The 20,908-nt window shown below is 46.8% G+C and overlaps 1 long non-coding RNA gene across 1 annotated transcript in view; it reads left to right on the plus strand.

The window, feature by feature from the left end:
• Positions 1-3,095: 3,095 nt before the first annotated feature.
• LOC138667204 (uncharacterized) overlaps positions 3,096-20,908 on the plus strand; it is a 53,133-nt gene continuing 35,320 nt past the window's right edge. The window contains exon 1 of the long non-coding RNA XR_011318638.1: positions 3,096-3,195. This is a non-coding gene — a long non-coding RNA (uncharacterized lncRNA). The remainder of the gene's footprint in view (positions 3,196-20,908) is intronic.

The raw sequence follows: 20,908 nt of genomic DNA on the forward strand, positions 1-20,908 counted from the left end.
GCTATGAGCGCCACCTTGTGGTCAGCGGTCGTAGTAATGCAGTAATCGCTGCTATGTAGCAGAGCCGATCGAGTTGTGCCAGCTTCTAGCCTCCCATAAAGGCTATTGAAGCATGGCAAAAGTAAAAAAAAGTTTTAAAAAATATGAAAAAAAAAAATATATATAAAAGTTTAAATCACCCCCCTTTCGCCCCATTCAAAATAAAACAATAAAAAATAAAAATCAAGCCTACACATATTTGGTATCGCAGTGTTCAGAATCGCCTGATCTATCAATACAAAAAAAGGACTGACCTGACTGATAAACGGCGTAGCGAGAAAAAATTTAGAAACGCCAGAATTACGTTTTTTTGGTCGCCGTGACATTGCATTAAAATGTAATAACGGACGATCAAAAGAACGTATCTTCACCAACACGGTATCATTAAAAACGTCAGCTCGGCATGCAAAAAATAATCCCTCACCCGACCGCAGATCACAAAAAATGGAGACTCTACAGGTATAGGAAAATTGCGCAATTTTTTTTTTTTTTTAGCAAAGTTTGGAATTTCTTTATTTACCACATAGATAAAACATTAGCTAGAGATGTTTGGTGTGTATGAACTCGTAATGACTTGGAGAATCAAAATGGCAGGTCAGTTTTAGCATTTAGTGAACTTGGCAAAAAAGCCAAGCAAAAAAACAGTGTAGGATTGCCCTTTTTTTGCAATTTCATCGCACTTGGAATCTTTTTCCCGGTTCTAGTACACGACATGCTAAAACCAATGATGTTGTTCAAAAGTGCAACTTGTCCTGCAAAAAACAAGCCCTCACATGGCCATATTGACGGAAAAATAAAAAAATGATATAGCTCTGGGACGGAGGGGAGTGAAAAACGAAATCAAAACCGAAAAAGGGCAAGGTCTTGAAGGGGTTAATACAAAAGGGAAGCAATAAGGAGTTATTTGTCTTTCCTAAAACGCACATTTTTGGAGGTCTAAATATAATAGGCTTGCAGAGAGAACAGAGGACATCTCCATTTTTAGGGTAGGTTCACACAGGGCGTTTTTGCTGCTTTTTTATGCTAATTTTCAGCTGCTTTTTACAGTACCAGCAAAGCCTATGAGATTTCAGAAATCTCATGCACACACATTGGGTTTCTGTGTGATCAGTGATTTGTGCTTTGTAGTGTTTTTTTTTTTTTTTTTTTTTTTTACATAGGACATGTCACTTCTTTCAGCCATTGACTTGAATGGATGGTGAAAAAAACGCAGCAATAATGCCCTGTGTGAACTTACCCATAGGGCTCATACTCACTTGCGAGAAACTTGGATGAGTCTCGCACGGCAATACCTGGCACTGCACCTGGCCCCTGGATCGGAGCGTGCGGCCGCATAGCAATACATGCTCCTGAGAGCCGGGTGCAGTGCCGGGTGTTGCCGTGCGAGACTCATCCGAGTTTCTCGCAAGTGAGTATGAGCCCTTAGACAAACAAACATCTCTGTCTCTGGTCCCTGCACCCTCTGGAGCCCAGAAATGATCATGCAGCAAAGTTATTACCTCCTGGTGGGGGTTAAGGATAAGGACTAAGGCTGCATGTCCACGATCAGGATGGCCGGCGGTATCGTCGGAGCGGCTTTGCTGCTCTGCGCTAAGCCCCGCCCCCTTCTGGGACGCGATGATGCCGGATGTGTTCACAGCACACATCCGGCATCATCGCAACCATCGCATAGGGCCCTGTGCTATATCTTGCGGCGACGCAGCGTCGCCGCAAGATATACGGACATGCTGCGATCTGAAAAGACGCGCAGCATGTCCGGAATCGCAGGGCCGCTGCGTGCGTGTTACCACGCATAGTGGAGACGGGATTTCATTCAATCCCCTCCACTATGCTGTAACATCTGGACGCTGCATGTCTGACGCTTCGGCTCTATGCAGCGTCAGACACGCAGCGTTTCCTGCACGTGGAAACATACCCTAAGAAATCCCTTGGACTCTGCACCACAATTTAGCAAGCGTCAACCACGTAAACGGCTTACAAAATCCACGTGTCTGGTGCGTGACTAACATCTCCAACATCTCCTTTTGGAAAAGACTCTGGTTCGGCTAAATATCCCAAATTATGTAACAAGGCTTGTTAAAAGGTTAACAAACAAGGCTTGTTAAAAGGTTAACACGGGCTACCTCCAATAGGTGGCACTAGAGATTCTGTCTCCTTCCTCCTGGAACACAACTAATTTACATCCCATTTCCCAAAGGAAACATTACCTGCTCTATGTCTTCTCTGGCCAACTTGGCGGTTTCCACAAGGATCAATAGTGCCCCCCAGACTAAGGGTAGCCATGTTCCTCTACTGTTACTGTCATAGGTCATGACTTCCTCCAGCAAAATCAGCTGTTTGTCGGGGTTTCTGAGAGGCTGCCGTCACACTCGCAGTATTTGGTCAGTATTCTACATCAGTATTTGTAAGCCAAGACCAGGAGTGGGTGATAAATACACAAGTGGTGCATATGTTTCTATTAGACTTTTCCTCTATTTGTTCCACTCCTGGTTTTGACTTACAAATACTGATGTAAAATACTGACCAAATACTGCGAGTGTGACGGCAGACTTAGACACAAGGACAAGACTCCAAAATATGTCTTGTTGGAAGGTGATGTACTCCTGAAAATTGACAGTTCTGGCCGGTGATATGGCTGTGCCACTGGTCCAACGGCGTGCTCTCCAGTGCTTTGCCCCATGGTGCCATTTTCAGAGCAACACCTGAAGGCTTTATAGTGAGCAAGTGTGCACTCCTTGCCTTCGTAGCAGTGGCGTAGGAAGGGGGGTGCGGGCCGCCCCGGGCGGCACAATGTGGGGGCGGCTATCAGCGCGGCTGCGCGCACTCATTCTCTGCTCCTTCCTCCCAGCATTATGAGGACTGGAGCAGAGCGCTGGCAGTGCGCGCGGCCGTGCAGAGTTGCTGGCTGCAGTGTAGCAGGGGCACACAGACACACACGCTGTGACTCACCCCCGCACCTGCAGTCAGCAGCAGAAGCTCCGATCCCGCCCCTCCAGCAGCGTCACAGCTCTCACAATGTGAAGAGCCATGGAGGGGCGGGGCTAAATGTCGGGGGCGGAGCCACGGACAAGCAGGAAGAAGAGGCAGAAGGAAATATGAAAATCAGAGAGGGAGACAGAGAACAGAGACAGAAAACAACAGAGAGGCAAGACACAGGTGAGAAGTATATATGTATATATATATATATATATATATATATATATATATATATATATATATATATATATATATTACATCATTGTCTAAGGGTCACACTTCCGTCTTTCTGTCTGTCCTTCTGTCTTTCTTTCTTTCACGGATATTCATTGGTCGCGGCCTCTGTCTGTCGTCGCTGATTGGTCTCGGCAGCTGCCTGTCATGGCTGCCGCGACCAATCAGCGACGGGCACAGTCCAATTAGTCCCTCCGCTGCAGTCAGTGCCCGGCGCCTGCTCTATACTCCCCACAATCAGCGCCCGCTCCATAATCCCCTCCAGTCACCACTCACACAGGGTTAATAGCAGCGGTAACGGGCCGCGGTGTAACGCACTCCGTTACCGCTGCTATTAACCCTGTGTGTCCCCAACTATTTACTATTGATGCTGCCTATGCAGCATCAATAGTAAAAATATGTCATGTTAAAAATAATTAAAAAATGAAAAAACCTGCTATACTCACCCTCCATCGCCTTTCCCGCTCCTCGCAACACTCCAGTCCCCGCTCCATGCAAGCGGCAGCTTTCGGTGCCAAGGATGGTATGTGAGAAGGACCTGCCATGACGTCACGGTCATGTGACCGCAACATCATCACAGGTCCTGCGCTCATACCAACCCTGGGACTGGAAGCTGCCTCGTGCGATACAGGGCCAGAATTCATCGGAGGGTGAGTATATGTTTATTTTTTATTTTAAGTCTGTATACTACGTGGCTCTGTGCTGTATACTCCATCACTGGGCAATATACTACGTGGCTGGGCAATATACTACGTGACTGGGCAATATACTACGTGGCTGGGCAATATACTACGTGGCTGGGCAATATACTACGTGGCTGGGCAATATACTACGTGGCTGGGCAATATACTACGTGGCTGGGCAATATGCTACGTGGGCTGTGCAATATACTACATGGCTGTGTTATATACTACGTGGCTGGGCAATATGCTACGTGGGCTGTGCAATATACTACATGGCTGTGTTATATACTACGTGGCTGTGTTATATACTACGTGGCTGTGCTATACGCTATGTGGGCTGTGCTATATACTGCGTGGGCTGTGTTATACACTACGTGGCTGTGCTATATGCTACGTGGGCTGTGTTATATGCTATGTGGCTATGCTATATTTCTCTGCTGTATCTGCATCATGAATCATGCTATGTGTTAAAGGGGGGGCCCACTGAGACTCTTTCGCCCGGGGCCCTCTAAAACCGTGGCCGGCGCTGCAGCTGTTTAACGCTATTGACGTGCGGGCCCGCGCCCGTACGTCAATAGTTAACAACAGCCACAACAACAACAACAACAGGCTGGCAGCTGAAGTCGGCCGCAGCGCACACGTCGACGGCTTCTGACGTCATTGTCAGTCGCCGGCGAGTGCACGCTTCAGCTGCGTGGAGAGAGCAGGAGCGCGGTCAGGTAAGCAGAACTTGTTTTTTTTTTTTGCAGACCCTATCATGTGTGTTGCCCTATTTTTGGTAACCTTTGTGTGTATTGAGGGGGGGGAGGGGGGGCGCCAAACTCGGGAGCAGCCCCGGGCGGCAAAAGCTCTAGCTACGCCCTTGCTTCGTAGACTGACCACCCCTGAAGTGGCCGGTAACCTTGACAATGAGCAATACACTACAGATTTGGGGGGGGAAATGCATGTGTTCTTAAGAATGTAGCGGATTTTTTTCACTTTTTTTCATTTATTAAGATGAGACAATGCCTTTAATAATAAAATTCACTCCACTTTCACCTAAATGTACGTGATGCCGGAAATTGAAAATAGCACTGTAGATACACAACCCCTGCCACATAAATCCCCTGGTGATCTAATCTGGAGCGCTGGTAAGTGTGAGAATATTTATGCTAATCCACATCCAGGAAAGACACGTAATGTGTAAAAAGGACATCAACTCTGCAGCTCTGACCTGAGAATACAGCGTGTGCATTGTCCGACACTTCTGCTGCTGCCTAATAGTGATATTTGCAATGTAGAACACCAGTTGCATTCACCAAACATAGCTGCCTATTCACATGGATGATTTCCTCCTGTTTACTGTGTGCAAAAAAAACAACAACAACCCTCTGTATTTCCAGTAAAATCTTCAAATATCAGGTTAAATTGGAAACTTTTGTTGCAGTGTAATCAATGGCATCATCATGTAAAAGTGTGCTTCCTGTAAAAAAAAAAAGTGATATTTTAATAAAACTGTATAATTTAATAGTTCTATTTAAAAAACATAGTCATAGCATAGGTCCTATTAGATTATTTTCAGCCTTTAAATTACTTTACAAGCCATACAGATACTGCTTAACTGAATCTGGTGCTTTCATTGGCTGAGATTTAAAAAATAAAATGCACATATGCTAATATTGGCTCCTAATGCTATATGTTCTCCACACGTCCAAAAATGCGTTAGTGTGAACGTGCCCTTTGGCATAGGCCAGACCTAATTAATTTAATCAGGATGAGCTACAAATACTTAATAAAGCTTCTAGGTAGGAGTAGTGATATTTTTTGACAAAAACACCTTTTAGAAGTTCCCATCTTTTAAATATTGCTCTATAAATTTTGCATTAAATTTGTAATATATCTTGTGTCGGCCACTTCTCTTTACCACTTGTCATACACATGGATCTTGGACCCACTGTGCCACGTGCCGGACTTGCCTAGGAGGGGCGTAGCTAAGCAGCTTTTTGCTAGAGCTCCTGATGGTGAGGTTAGGCTTGAGCTGCAGGTAGCCGCCAGGTACCACTCCTAGGCAGTCCCCGGTACTGCAGCTGCTGACCCCAGGGGTCAGGATAAAAGACACAGGCATGGGCTCGGAGTCACTGACAGGCGAGGTTCAGACAGTGTTCAGACAACACAGATTCTGGGTCACCAGGCAGAACGGACGATGACTTGGAGTCACTGGCAGGACAGGACTCGGATACTGGAACGGGTTCCGACAGTACAGGCTCTGAAATGTTAACCAGGACAGACAGTGGTGCTGGTTCAAGTACTGCCGGAATGGTTTCAGGTTCGGGTACGCAGGGGCGGCTTCAGGTACCGCCGATGAGGTCTCAGGCTCAGGTACCATATGAGCAGCTTCAGGGTTCAAGTACTGTAGGTGCGATGTCAGGGTTTAGATACAGAAGGAGTGGTGTCAGGGATCAGGTACTGCAGGAGCGGCTTTAGGGTTCAGGTACTGTACATCAGGTGCGGTGTCATGGTTCACGTATCGCAGGTACGGCTTCAGGGATCAGGTACCACTGATGAGGTCTCAGGCTCAGGTACCACATGAGCAGCTTCAGGGTTCAAGTACTGTAGGTGCGATGTCAGGGTTTAGATACAGAAGGAGTGGTGTCAGGGTTCAGGTACTGCAGGAGCGGCTTTAGGGTTCAGGTACTGTACATCAGGTGCGGTGTCATGGTTCACGTATCGCAGGTACGGCTTCAGGGATCAGGTACCACTGATGAGGTCTCAGGCTCAGGTACCACATGAGCAGCTTCAGGGTTCAAGTACTGTAGGTGCGATGTCAGGGTTTAGATACAGAAGGAGTGGTGTCAGGGTTCAGGTACTGCAGGAGCGGCTTTAGGGTTCAGGTACTGTACATCAGGTGCGGTGTCATGGTTCACGTATCGCAGGTACGGCTTCAGGGATCAGGTACCGCTGATGAGGTCTCAGGCTCAGGTACCACATGAGCAGCTTCAGGGTTCAGGTACTGTAGGTGCGATGTCAGGGTTTAGATACAGAAGGAGTGGTGTCAGGGTTCAGGTACTGCAGGAGCGGCTTTAGGGTTCAGGTACTGTACATCAGGTACGGTGTCATGGTTCATGTATCGCAGGTACGGCTTCAGGGATCAGGTATCGCCGATGAGGTCTCAGGCTCAGGTACCACATGAGCAGCTTCAGGGTTCAGGTACTGTAGGTGCGATGTCAGGGTTTAGATACAGAAGGAGTGGCGTCAGGGTTCAGGTACTGTACATCAGGTGCGGTGTCATGGTTCACGTATCGCAGGTACGGCTTCAGGGATCAGATACCGCCGATGAGGTCTCAGGCTCAGGTACCACATGAGCAAATTCAGGGTTCAGGTACTGTAGGTGCGATGTCAGGGTTTAGATACAGAAGGAGTGGCGTCAGGGTTCAGGTACTGCAGGAGCGGCTTTAGGGTTCAGGTACTGTACATCAGGTGCGGTGTCATGGTTCACGTATCGCAGGTACGGCTTCAGGGATCAGGTACCGCAGATCTAGTGTCATGGTTCAGGTACGCCCAATCGCCTTCACGGTTCAGGACTATGCAACACGGGATATATGAAAAGGTTCAAACACATGTAACATGGAATACAGGGACATGGCAACACTACAGAATGGAGAACGTTGCTCAGGCACCTCCCAACTGGGAAGCGTGGCTTATATACCTCGATACCACCCAGCTATTGACTGGGGGCATTTTCACTATCAGCGCCGCAGGGAGACCTGTATGGCATGCGGAACACCCGCGTGGGGTACTCGGTACCGGGTCTGGTACTTAAAGGGGGATGTCACGGTGGCGGCGACCCGGTCTGTGGCCCTGGGCACCCATGTTAAAGGGAATGTCCTTAAAGGGATTTTGAGAATAAAGTTTGTTCGTGACGCCACCTGTGATATTCGGTCAGTGAGGACCGACACTGCCTAACCCCTTAAGCCCCGAGGGTAGTTTGCACGCTAATGACTGGCCAATTTTTACAATTCTGACCACTGTCCCTTTATGAGGTTATAACTCTGGAACACTTCAACGGATCCTGGTGATTCTGACATTTTTTTCTCGAAACATATTGTACTTCATGATGGTGGTAACATTTCTTTGATATTACTTGCATTTATTTGTGAAAAAAATGGAAATTTGGTGAAACTTTTGAAAATTTCGCAATTTTCCAACTTTGAATTTGTATGCTCTTAAATCACAGAGATATGTCACACAAAATACTTAATAAGTAACATTTCCCACATGTCTACTTTACATCAGCACAATTTTGGAAACAAATTTTTTTTTTTGTTAGGGAGTTATAAGGGTTAAAAGTTGACCAGCAATTTCTCATTTTTACAACACCATTTTTTTTAGGGACCATGTCACATTTGAAGTCATTTTGATTTGAGGGGTCTATATGATAGAAAATACCCAAGTGTGACACCATTCTAAAAACTGCACCCCTCAAGGTCCTCAAAACCACATTCAAGAAGTTTATTAACCCTTCAGGTGTTTCACAGGAATTTGTGTAATGTTTTAAAAAAAAATTTACTTCAGCTCCAATTTGTTTTATTTTACCAAGGGTAACAGCAGAAAATGGACCCCAAAAGTTGTTGTACAATTTGTCCTGAGTACGCTGATACCCCATATGTGGGGGTAAACCACTGTTTGGGCGCATGGCAGAGCCCGGAAGGGAAGGAGCGCCGTTTGACTTTTCAAAGGAAAATTGGCTGGAATTGAGATGGGACGCCATGTTGCGTTTGGAGAGCCACTAATGTGCATAAACATTGAAACCCCCCACAAGTGACACCATTTTGGAAAGTAGACCCCCTAAGGAACTTATCTAGATGTGTGGTGAGCACTTTGACCCACCAAGTGCTTCACAGAAGTTTATAACGTAGAGAAGTAAAAATAAAAAATATTTTTTCACAAAAATGAAATTTTCGCCCCCAATTTTTTATTTTCCTAAGGGTACCAGAAGAAATTGTACCCCAAAAGTTGTTGTGCAATTTGTCCTGAGTACGCTGATACCCTATATGTGGAGGTAAACCACTGTTTGGGTGCATGACAGAGCTCGGAAGGGAAGGAGCGCCGTTTGACTTTTCAATGCAAAATTGGTTGGAATTGAGATGGGACGCCATGTTGCGTTGGGGAGCCACTGATGTGCCTAAACATTGAAACCCCCCACAAGTGACATTTTGGAAAGTAGACCCCCTAAGGATCTTATCTAGATGTGTTGTGAGAGCTTTGAACCCCAAGTGTTTCACTACAGTTTATAACGCAGAGCCGTGAAAATAAAAATTCTTTTTTTTCACAAAAATTCTTTTTTAGCCCCCAGTTTTGTATTTTCCCAAGGGTAACAGGAGAAATTGAACCCCTAAAGATGTTGTGCAATTTGTCCTGAGTATGCTGATACCCCATATGTGGGGGGTAACCACCGTTTGGGCGCATGGCAGAGCTCGGAAGGGAAGGAGCCCCATTTGGAATGCAGACTTACTGTAGATGGAATGGTCTGCAGGCGTCACATTGCGTTTGCAGAGCTCCTAATGTACCTAAACAGAAGAAACCCCCCACAAGTGACCCCATATTGGAAACTAGACCCCCCAAGGAACTTATCTAAATGTGTTGTGAGAACTTTGAACCCCCAAGTGTTTCACTACAGTTAATAACGCAGAGCCGTGAAAATAGAAAATATTTTTTTTTACAGAAAATTATCTTCAACACCCAGTTTTGTATTTTCCCAAGGGTAACAGGAGAAATTGGTCCCCAAAAGTTGTCCAATTTGTCCTGAGTACGCTGATACCCCATATGTGGGGGGGGGGGGGACCACCGTTTGGGCGCATGGCAGAGCTCGGAAGGGACGGAGCGCCATTTGGAATGCAGACTGGATTGGTCTGCAGGCGTCACGTTGCATTTGCAGAGCCCCGGATGTACCTAGACATTAGAAACCCCCCACAAGTGACCCCATATTGGAACCTAGACCCCCCAAGGAACTTATCTAGCTATGTTGTGAAAACTTTGAACCCCCAAGTATTTCACTACAGTTTATAATGCAGAGCCATGAAAATGAAAAATCTTTTTTGTCCCACAAAAATGTTTTTCTAGCCCCCCAAATTTTTATTTTCCCACGGGTAACAAGAGAAATTGGACCCCAGAAGCTGTTGTCCAATTTGTCCTGAGTACGCTGATGCCCCATATGTTGGGGTAAACCCCTGTTTGGGTGCACGGGAGAGCTCGGAAGGGAAGGAGCACTGTTTTAATTTTTCAACGCAGAATTGGCTGGAATTGAGATCGGACGCCATGTCGCGTTTGGAGAGCCCTGATGTGCCTAAACAGTGGAAACCCCCCAATTCTAACTGAAACCCTAACCCAAACACACCCCTAATCCCAACACACCCTTAATTCTAATCCCAACCATAACCCTAACCACACCCCTAACCCTGACACACCCCTAACCCTAATCCAACCGTAAATGTAATCCAAACCCTAACCCTAGCCCCATCCCTAACCCTAGCACCAACCATAACCCTAACCCCAACCCTAACCCTAGCCCCAACCCTAGCCCCAACCCTAACCCTAGCCCTAACCCTCATGGGAAAATAGAAATAAATACATTTTTTTATTTTTCCCTAACTAAGGGGGTGATGAAGGGGGGTATGATTTACTTTTATAGCTGGATTTTAGCGGATTTTTATGATTGGCAGCTGTCACACACTAAAAGACGCTTTTTATTGCAAAAAATTTTTTTTTGCGTTACCACATTTTGAGAGCTATAATTTTTCCATATTTTTGTCCACAGAGTCATGTGAGGTCTTGTTTTTTGCGGGACGAGTTGTCGTTTTTATTGGTAACATTTTTGGGGACGTGACTTTTTTTATCGCTTTTTATTCCGATTTTTGTGAGGCAGTAAGACCAAAAAACAGCTATTCATGAATTTCTTTTTTTTTGGGGGTGGGGGGGCGTTTATACCATTCCGCGTTAGGTAAAATGGATAAAGCAGTTTTATTCTTCGGGTCAGTACGATTGCAGCGATACCTCATTTAGATTTTTTTTATGTTTTGGCGCTTTTATACGATAAAAACTAGTTTATAGAAAAAAGAATTATTTTTGCATCGCTTTAATCTGAGGACTGTAACTTTTTTATTTTTCACTGATGATGCTGTGTGGTGGCTCGTTTTTTGTGGGACAAGATGACGTTTTCAGCAGTACCATGATTATTTATATCCGTCTTTTTGATTGCGTGCTATTCCACTTTTTGTTCGGTGGTATGACAATAAAGGGTTGTTTTTTGCCTCGTTTTTTTTTAATTTTTTTTACGGTGTTCACTGAAGGGTTTAACTAGTGGGACAGTTTTATAGGTCGGGTCGTTACGGATGCAGCGATACTAAATATGTGTACTTTTATTGTTTTTTTTATTTAGATAAAGTAATGTATTTATGGGAACAATATACATATATATATATATATATATATATATATATATATATATATATATTTTATTCTTTATTTTGGAATTTTTTTTTTTACACATATGAATTTTTTTTTATATTTACTTTATAGCATTGCCCCAGGGTGGGGCATCATGTCATAGGGTCAGATCGCTGATCTGACACTTTGCAGAGCACTGTGTCAGATCAGCCATCTGACAAGCAGGGCTGCAGGCTTACCTGCAGGAGCAGGATGCAGCCCCGCGGCCATTTGGATCCGGGGCCTGCAGGGAGGAGACGCTCGGTACAAGGTGAGCACATCGCCTTGTACTGAGGGTTTCAGGGAAGTCGGCAGGGAGCCCCCTCCCTGCGCAATGCTTCCCTATGCCCCTGGAACGCTGCGATCATGTTTGATGGCAGTGTGCCGGGGGTTAATGTGCCAGAGGCGGTCCATGACCGCTCCTGGCACATAGAGCCGGATGTCAGCTGTGATAGTCAGCTGACACCCAGCCGCGGTCAGCCGCGCTCCCCCCGTGAGCGCAGCTGATCTCGCTGGACGTACTATCCCATCACTGGGAATTAAGTCCTAGGTCACCTTGACGGGATAGTACGTCCAATGGGATTAAGGGGTTAAAAGGGTCCTCTGGGGTGATGTTATGGCAGCTAGATGGTATAACTTCCCACAGGTGAAGTAGGTCCTCAGGGCTCCCGGTGTATAGATGAGGATGGTGATTGGTGCAATAAAGAACGGAGGACACAGGTTTGCAGTCTCTTTACCTGGTTTACCAAAGACTTCAGGAATCCACAGTCCAGGGCACCACATCACAAGTACAGGCAGGGTCCAGCCCGCTTGGAAGCAAGTTCACAGTCCCCTTTACTAGGTGGAGATGAAAGCCTTTCTACCAGAGCTTTGGTGTAGTCCCTTGCTGCCTGTGACTTCTATCAAGGTCCTCACAGTTCTCTCTGTCACTCATAAAGGTTGGACACTAACCTGTATGACAGGTGGCTTGAGCCTTTTTACAGGGTCTCTATAATGACCCGGGCTCTATGCGCCACTGTGTCTCCTGGGTATTAGGGTGGACAGGTTACATGTAGTCCAAATGTCCTGCCAGTTTCTGCTGTGCCTCCTAGAGTTCAACACAACCTTGGTCTTCCGGCTACTGGAATCTGCGCTCTGTAGGGAGGTAGCCCAGTCACAGCTATTCTTCCCAGTTGTCACTCTCCTGTGCTTCGCTCTCCTGCACGCCCACTACAAATCTGTTCTTCCTTCTGTATTCTCTTAATCCTGGAGCTGCATCACCTTTGGCTGCACGGCCCCTCACACGACTCTCTGCCTCAGTGCCAGACAGCAGACTGGAGCAGTCTAACTGTCTGGAACTCACTAACTGACTTTCCCTCCAAAAAACAATGTATATATAGCGAAGTTCCCCTTAATCCAGGTTTAGAGCTCCCCCTTCTGGCCTGGTGTGTAAACATGTTGTGTGCTTGTGATTACCTGATAAAGAAGATCTTCCTTTGCTTCCATGTGTGACATTACTCTACCCATGAGGAAAGCAATGCCACTGCCAACCAGGACCCTGGGGTGTTACACATGCACAGCTCAAGGGGAACCATGGCAGCAAGAAGCACAGAAGACAGCAGGAACACCGCAATGCAGCAGGGGTGGTGAGTATGTTGGCATCCCTGTCGGGAGGAGGGAGAGAGGACACACAGGGATGCTGGCAACTAATGCTACACCACTGATTTCTGAACTGTTTATTCACTTCCGGCTCACTAAAGGATCATTTTACAGCTGCCTATTGAAGGTGAGGAGAAGAAGGAACAGAGTAAGAAAGAGAGATAAAGAGGCACATTGATAGAGTTGTTTATCCCACCCCAAAGTTGTATTCACATCTACCCTGCTCAGTACTGTTTTTTAATGTCCTCCATGCTCCTACTGTTTCTGAAGATGTGCTACATAGGATGTGCTCACTAAATGATCATATAACAGATGCCTATTGAAGGTGAAGAGAGGGGAGGAAGGAGCAGATTGAGAGAGAGAGAGGCACACAGACAGTGTGGTTTATCCCACCACAAAGCTGGATTCACATCTAAACTTCTCAGTACTGCTTTTTAAGTTCTGCCATACTCCAGCTGTTTCTGGGGATGTGCTACATATGATGTGCTCACTTAAAAATCATATTACAGCTGTCTATTGAAGATGAGGAGATGGGAGGAAGAAGCAGGGTAAGAGAGAAAGGCACACATGTAGTGCTGTTATATCACACCCCAAAACTGGATTCACACTTACACTTTCTCAGAACTGCTTTTTTACTTTCCTTCATTCTCCTGCTGCTTCTGAGGATGTGGTACATAGAGACAAGGGAGATGGAATCCACCATGTGCAGATAGTCTCATACCACTTGTCAAAGACAAAAAATTAAACATACAGGTCCCAATTCATCAAGACTGTCAGTTTTCATGTTTGTCTTGATGAGGGAGTGTGGTGGAGTCATATGCTCCTGATTCATGAAGAGGCGCATGAATCAGGAGCGTAAGTCACCAACGACCTGCTAACTGCCAAGAGCAAGGGACGCTACTCTGTCCTCTTTCTCCTGGACCTATCTTCTGCCTTCGACACTGTGGACCATTCCCTCCTACTACAGATTCTCTCATCTCTTGGCATCACAGACTTGGCCCTATCCTGGATCTCATCATATCTAACAGACCGAACATTCAGTGTCTCCCTCCCACACCACCTCCTCACCTCGCCCCCTGTCTCTCTGTCCCCCAAGGCTCAGTTCTTGGACCTCTACTCTTCTCCATCTACACCTTTGGCCTTAGACAGCTCATAGAATCCCACGGTTTGCAGTATCATCTCTACGCCGATGACACGCAGATCTACCTACCTGTACCTGACCTCACGTCCGTACTGACCAAAATCCCACACTGTCTGTCTGCTATTTCAGCTTTCTTTTCTACTCGCTTTCTAAAACTGAACATGGACAAAATAGAATTCATCATCTTTCCCCATCTCACTCTACCCCTCCACCAGTCCTATCCATCAATGTCAATGGCTGCTTACTTTCCCCAGTCCCACACACCCGGTGCCTTGGGGTGATCCTTGACTCTGCCCTCTCTTTCAAGCCACATATCCAAGCCCTTGCCTCCTCCTGCCGACTCAAACTCAAAAATATTTCACGGATCCGTACATTCCCTGACCATGAAACCACAAAAACACTAGTGCACGCCCTTATCATTTCCTGCCTCGATTACTGCAACCTCCTACTCTCTGGCCTCCCCTCTAGCACTCTGACACCACTCCAATACATCCTACACTCTGTTGCCCGACTAATCCACCTGTCTCCCCGTTATTCCCCAGCCTCTTCCGACAAGCCTACAATCTGCAGTGATCCTCAGTCTACTGAACCGCCGCATAACCAGATCTACCCTCTCCTACTGTATCCTCACCCATCCCCTTTAGACTGAGAGCCCTCGCGGGCAGGGTCCTCTCTCCTTCTGTACTTGTGTGTGCCTTGTTTTGCTCATGTTTATTGTACTTGTCTATATTTGCCCCTTTCGCATGTAAAGCGCCATTAAATAAATGATGCAAAAAATGTATTATAATAATAAAGAATGTCTCATGGGCTGTGTGGAGTGAGATTTCAGGGGTAGAGAACACTGCACCTCATGATGAATTAGATGAGCTGTGGCATGACGCCCCTTCCACAAGCCCATCCTGCACCAGCTTCATCAATTTTGGTGCAGCTGGGAGAAACTGGTGTAGAAAAGCTAAAAGTTGCAAAATTTTGTGACTTTTCAAAATACCGTATATACTCGAGTACAAGCCGAGATTTTCAGCCCAATTTTTGGGGCTGAAAGTTCCCCTCTCGGCTTATACTCGAGTCATGGTCGGCGGCGGGGTCAGCGGGTGAGGAAGAGAGACGACTGTAGCCTACTCACCTGCTCCTGGCGCTGTCCCTGCACGTCCCATGGTCTCTGGCGCCCGCAGCTCTTCCTCTTTTCAGCGGTCACATGGTACTGCTCATTAAAGTAATTAATATGGACTCCATTCCCATAGGGGTGGAGCCGCATATTCATTCCTGTAATGAGTGGTACCAGTGACCGCTGAACAGAGGAAGAAGCTGCGGGTGCCGGAGATCATCTGTCCGGAGAAGCTGCCAGGGACCGCACCGGGAGCAGGTGAGTATTTCATATTCACCTGTCCGCGTTCCACCGCCGCCCCGTCTTCCCCGTCCTCTGCAGTGACTGCTCAGGTCAGAGGGCGCTATGACGTATTAGTGTGCGCGCCGCCCTCTGCCTGAACAGTCAGAGCGGAGAGACGGGATGCTGAGGAGCAGTGGGCAGCGACGAGAGGCGAGTATGTCATTTTTTTTTTATTGCAGAAGCATTGCACGTGGCACATTGTTATATGGAGCATCTTATGGGGCCTTAATGAACTGTATGGAACATTATTTGTGGCACAGTTTTGTATGGAGCATCTTATGGGGCCATAATAAACTTGAAATGCAGCACTATATGTGGCACAGTTTTATATGGAGCATCTTATGGGGCTTTGATGAACTTTATGGAGCATTATATGGGGCATATTTTGTATGGAGCATCTTATAGGGTTCATCATGAACTGTATGGGGCATTATATGGGGCTCCTGATTCAATATGGATATTCAAAAATACTTAACTTACTGATGGCTCAATTAATTTTATTTTTAGGCTACTTTCACACTAGCGTCAGAATCTCCCCGTCGCAATGCGTCAGGGAGAGATTCCGACGCTAGCGTTTGACGCACTGCACAACGGGTGCAGCGGATGCATTTCTCCGGCGCATCCGCTGCCCCATTGTGAGGTGCGAGGAGGTGGGGGCGGAGTTCCGGCCACGCATGTGCGGTCGGAAAAAGCGGTCCGTCAGGAGCAAAAAACGTTACATGTAACGTTTTTTGCTCCCGGCGGTCCGCCACAACACGGCGCAACCGTCGCACGACGGTTATGACGTGTAGCAATGCGTCGCTAATGTTAATCTATGGGGCAAAAACGCATCCTGCACACAACTTTGCAGGATGCGTTTTTTGCCATAAACGACGCATTGCGACGTCTGGCAAAAAACGCCAGTGTGAAAGTAGCCTTATTGGTATCTATTTTTATTTTTGAAATTTACCGGTAGCTGCTGCAAAAGATCGGAAAAGATGGTAACAAATTGCAAGCTTTCGAGACTACACAGGTCTCTTCATCAGGCAAAGACTAAAAGAAATTCTGTAGAAGTTTTCCCAGTTTTTTGTGGCAAAATTAGGGGGGGGGGGGGGGTCAGCTTATTTTTACTCGGTTTGGTTTATACTCGAGTATATACGGTAATTTACACCAAAATTCTGATAAATCTGGGTCAAAGTCTGCAGAGGAGAAAACTTGCAAATTACAAGTTATATAATTGCCAGAAATAGTTATTCTTCATGGACATATAACAGCTTAGACAGAGGCGTAGCTAGCGTTTTGGTTCAGGGGGGGGCGAAACTTCTGAGTGGGCCCCTAACCAGGTAACCTTGATTACAACTCGGTGACGCACCCGGAGGAGAACCTCAGCAGATGACCGCGCTGTTACTGAAGATAATCTCTATATAAAGACCAATATGGATATTACCGCCATATGGTCAGTGGTAGATACCAGCCCTACAGAACATATAAGAGATCACAGCACAGTTACAGATAATGTCTTACCGCTGACTTTCTTTCTGATGGAATTGTTCATTTTTCCCGTCTTTTCGATCTGGCCCAGACCGACATGACAACTTCTTCCAGCAACGACTCACCTGCAGAGGATACAACAAAGACACATTTCGCTTCTCATATTCCAGCCCCATCATCATCTATTCCCAACCTGCACAAACTCCTCATACTGCTGATACCCCAATACTGAGCCGCTGCCACCGTATGTGTCCCTATTATTGCCCCTGATACCCCAATACTGAGCCTGATACCCCAATACTGAGCTTCTGCTGCCGTATGTGTCCCTATTACTGCACCTGATACCCCAATACTGAGCCGCTGCTACCATATGTGTTCCTATTACTGCCCCTGATACCCCAATACTGAGCTGCTGTTGCCATATGTGTCCCTATTACTGCTCCTGACACCCCAATACTGAGCCGCTGCTGCCTTATGTCCCTATTACTACACCTGATACTCCAATACTGAGCCGCTGCTGCCGTATTTGTCCCTATTTCTGCACCTGATACCCCAATACTGAGCCGCTGCTGCCTTATGTCCCTATTACTGCCCCGGATACCCCAATACTGAGCCGCTGCTGCCATATGTGTCCCTTTTACTGCACCTGATACCCCAATACTGAGCCGCTGCTGCCTTATGTCCCTATTACTGCCCCGGATACCCCAATACTGAGCCGCTGCTGCCTTATGTCCCTATTACTACACCTCATACCCCAATACTGAGCCGCTGCTGCCATATGTGTCCCTTTTACTGCACCTGATACACCAATACTGAGCCGCTGCTGCCGTATGTGTCCCAATTACTGCACCTGCTGTGTGGTTCTCTGTGCCTGCTAAATTCTAAAGCACCCCTCTAGAATATAGTAATGTCGGGTGCAAGTGCCCTAGAAAACAGTGCCCATATTTTGCCCCCCTAGAAAGTAATATTGCCCTGTGTGCCCCTTTGATAGTCACAGTAACCTTAGTTCCCCTATAACAATAAGTGCAAACTTTACATTTAATAATGTCCCGAGTCTCCCCCCTGTACAGCTCCCCTATACAGTATAATGCCCCCTCACTGTATAGTACCATCCACACCGTATACTGACCCCTTAGTAGCCCCCAAACTGTTTGATGGCTCCAACAATGTATAATGACTCCCACACTGTAATCTCCATACTGTATGATGGCCCCCTAGATAGCCTCCATATACAGTAGCATAATGCACCAAATAGTCCACAATATAGTATAATGTGCTCCCCATAGGCAGACTCTATAGCATAAGGCAGCCCTATAAGCAGACACTGTAATAAGGCAGCACCCCCATATAGGCAGACCCTGTAATAAGGCAGACCCCCATAGTCAGACCCTGTAATAAGGCAGCCCCCATAGTCAGACCCTGTAATAAGGCAGCCCCCATAGTCAGATCCTGTAATAAGGCAGCACCCCCATAGTCAGATCCTGTAATAAGGCAGCCCCCATAGTCAGACTCTGTAATAAGGCAGCCCACATAGTCAGACCCCGTAATAAGGCAGCACCCCCATAGTCAGACTCTGTAATAAGGCAGCCCACATAGTCAGATCCTGTAATAAGGCAGCCCCCATAGTCAGACCCTGTAATAAGGCAGCCCCCATAGTCAGATCCTGTAATAAGGCAGCACCCCCATAGTCAGACCCTGTAATAAGGCAGCACCCCCATAGTCAGACTCTGTAATAAGGCAGCCCACATAGTCAGACCCCGTAATAAGGCAGCACCCCCATAGTCACACTCTGTAATAAGGCAGCCCACATAGTCAGATCCTGTAATAAGGCAGCCCCCATAGTCAGACCCTGTAATAAGGCAGCACCCCCATAGTCAGACCCTGTAATAAGGCAGCCCCCATAGTCAGACCCTGTAATAAGGCAGCCCCCATAGTCAGACTCTGTAATAAGGCAGCACCCCCATAGTCAGACCCTGTAATAAGGCAGCCCCCTGTCATGATCCCAATGGCAGGGGATCACAAAAAGGACAAGCACAGATACAAACAAGCTCTAGGGCGATGGAACCTGAGCTGACCGCGACCCTGAACCTAACACACAAATAAATGTAGCCGGGGAACGTGCCTACGATGATCCTAGACGTCTCGCTCCAGCCGAAGATCTAACTTCCTCTATTAGAAGAAACACAGACCTCTCTTGCCTCCAGAGAAATACCCCACAGCAAATAGCAGCCCCCCACATATAATGACGGTGAAATGAGAGGAAAGCACATACATAGAATGAAAACAGTTTCAGCAAAATGAGGCCCGCTAAAGCTAGATAGCAGAGGATACAAAAGTGAACTGCGCGGTCAGTGAAAAACCCTTCAAAAAACCATCCTGAAATTACTTGAACTCATGTGCCAACTCATGGTACATGAAAAGCAATTTCAGCCCACTAGAGCAACCAGCAGCAGAGAATCACATTTCTGCAGGCTGGACTAAAAACCAAATTAAGCAAAACACAAAACAGGAAAATCCAAACTTAGCTTGTCCAGAAGGTTCTAGGAGCAGGGAGCAGAGGAAACAAGACACACTGGATACATTGATAACCGGCGAGGAAATGCCAGCAAAGCCAGGTTAAATAGGAAACTCCCATATGCTGATGGAACAGGTGGAACCCAGAAACCCAGGAAAGACAAGTCACCCAGTACCATCAGTAACCACCAGAGGGAGCCCAAAAACAGAACTCACAACAGTACCCCCCCTTGAGGAGGGGTCACCGAACCCTCACGAGAACCACCAGGGCGACCAGGATGAGCCCTATGAAAAGCGCGAACCAAATCATCAGCATGAACATCCGAGGCAACCACCCAAGAATTATCCTCCTGACCATAACCCTTCCACTTGACCAAATACTGGAGTTTCCGTCTGGAAACACGAGAATCCAAGATCTTCTCCACAACATACTCCAATTCTCCCTCCACCAGCACTGGAGCAGGAGGCTCAAGCGAAGGAACAACAGGTACCTCATACTTCCGCAACAACGACCGATGGAACACATTATGAATAGCAAACGATGCCGGGAGATCCAAACGAAACGACACAGGGTTAAGAATTTCCAAGATCCTATAGGGACCGATGAACCGAGGCTTGAACTTAGGAGAAGAGACCTTCATAGGAACAAAACGAGAAGACAACCACACCAAGTCACCAACAAGAAGTCGAGGACCCACGCGGCGACGGCGATTAGCAAACTGCTGAGCCTTCTCCTGGGACAACTTCAAATTGTCCACCACATGACTCCAAATCCGATGCAACCTATCCACCACCATGTCCACTCCAGGACAATCAGAAGGTTCCACCTGACCAGAGGAAAAACGAGGATGAAACCCCGAATTACAAAAGAAAGGAGAAACCAAGGTAGCAGAACTAGCCCGATTATTAAGGGCAAACTTGGCCAGCGGCAAAAAGGTAACCCAGTCATCCTGATCAGCAGAAACAAAACACCTTAAATAAGTTTCCAAGGTCTGATTAGTTCGTTCAGTCTGGCCATTCGTCTGAGGATGGAATGCAGACGAAAAGGACAAATCAATGCCCATCTTAGCACAGAACGTCCGCCAAAATCTAGACACAAACTGGGATCCCCTGTCAGAAACGATGTTCTCAGGAATCCCATGCAAACGAACCACATTCTGAAAAAACAGAGGGACCAACTCAGAGGAGGAAGGCAACTTAGGCAAGGGTACCAGATGAACCATTTTAGAAAAGCGATCACACACAACCCAGATGACGGACATTTTTTGAGAGACAGGGAGATCCGAAATAAAGTCCATGGAAATGTGCGTCCAAGGCCTCTTCGGGATAGGCAAAGGTGACAACAATCCACTGGCCCGAGAACAG

Source organism: Ranitomeya imitator, chromosome 2 (assembly GCF_032444005.1).
Source record: "Ranitomeya imitator isolate aRanImi1 chromosome 2, aRanImi1.pri, whole genome shotgun sequence".
NCBI classification, from domain to species: domain Eukaryota; kingdom Metazoa; phylum Chordata; class Amphibia; order Anura; family Dendrobatidae; genus Ranitomeya; species Ranitomeya imitator.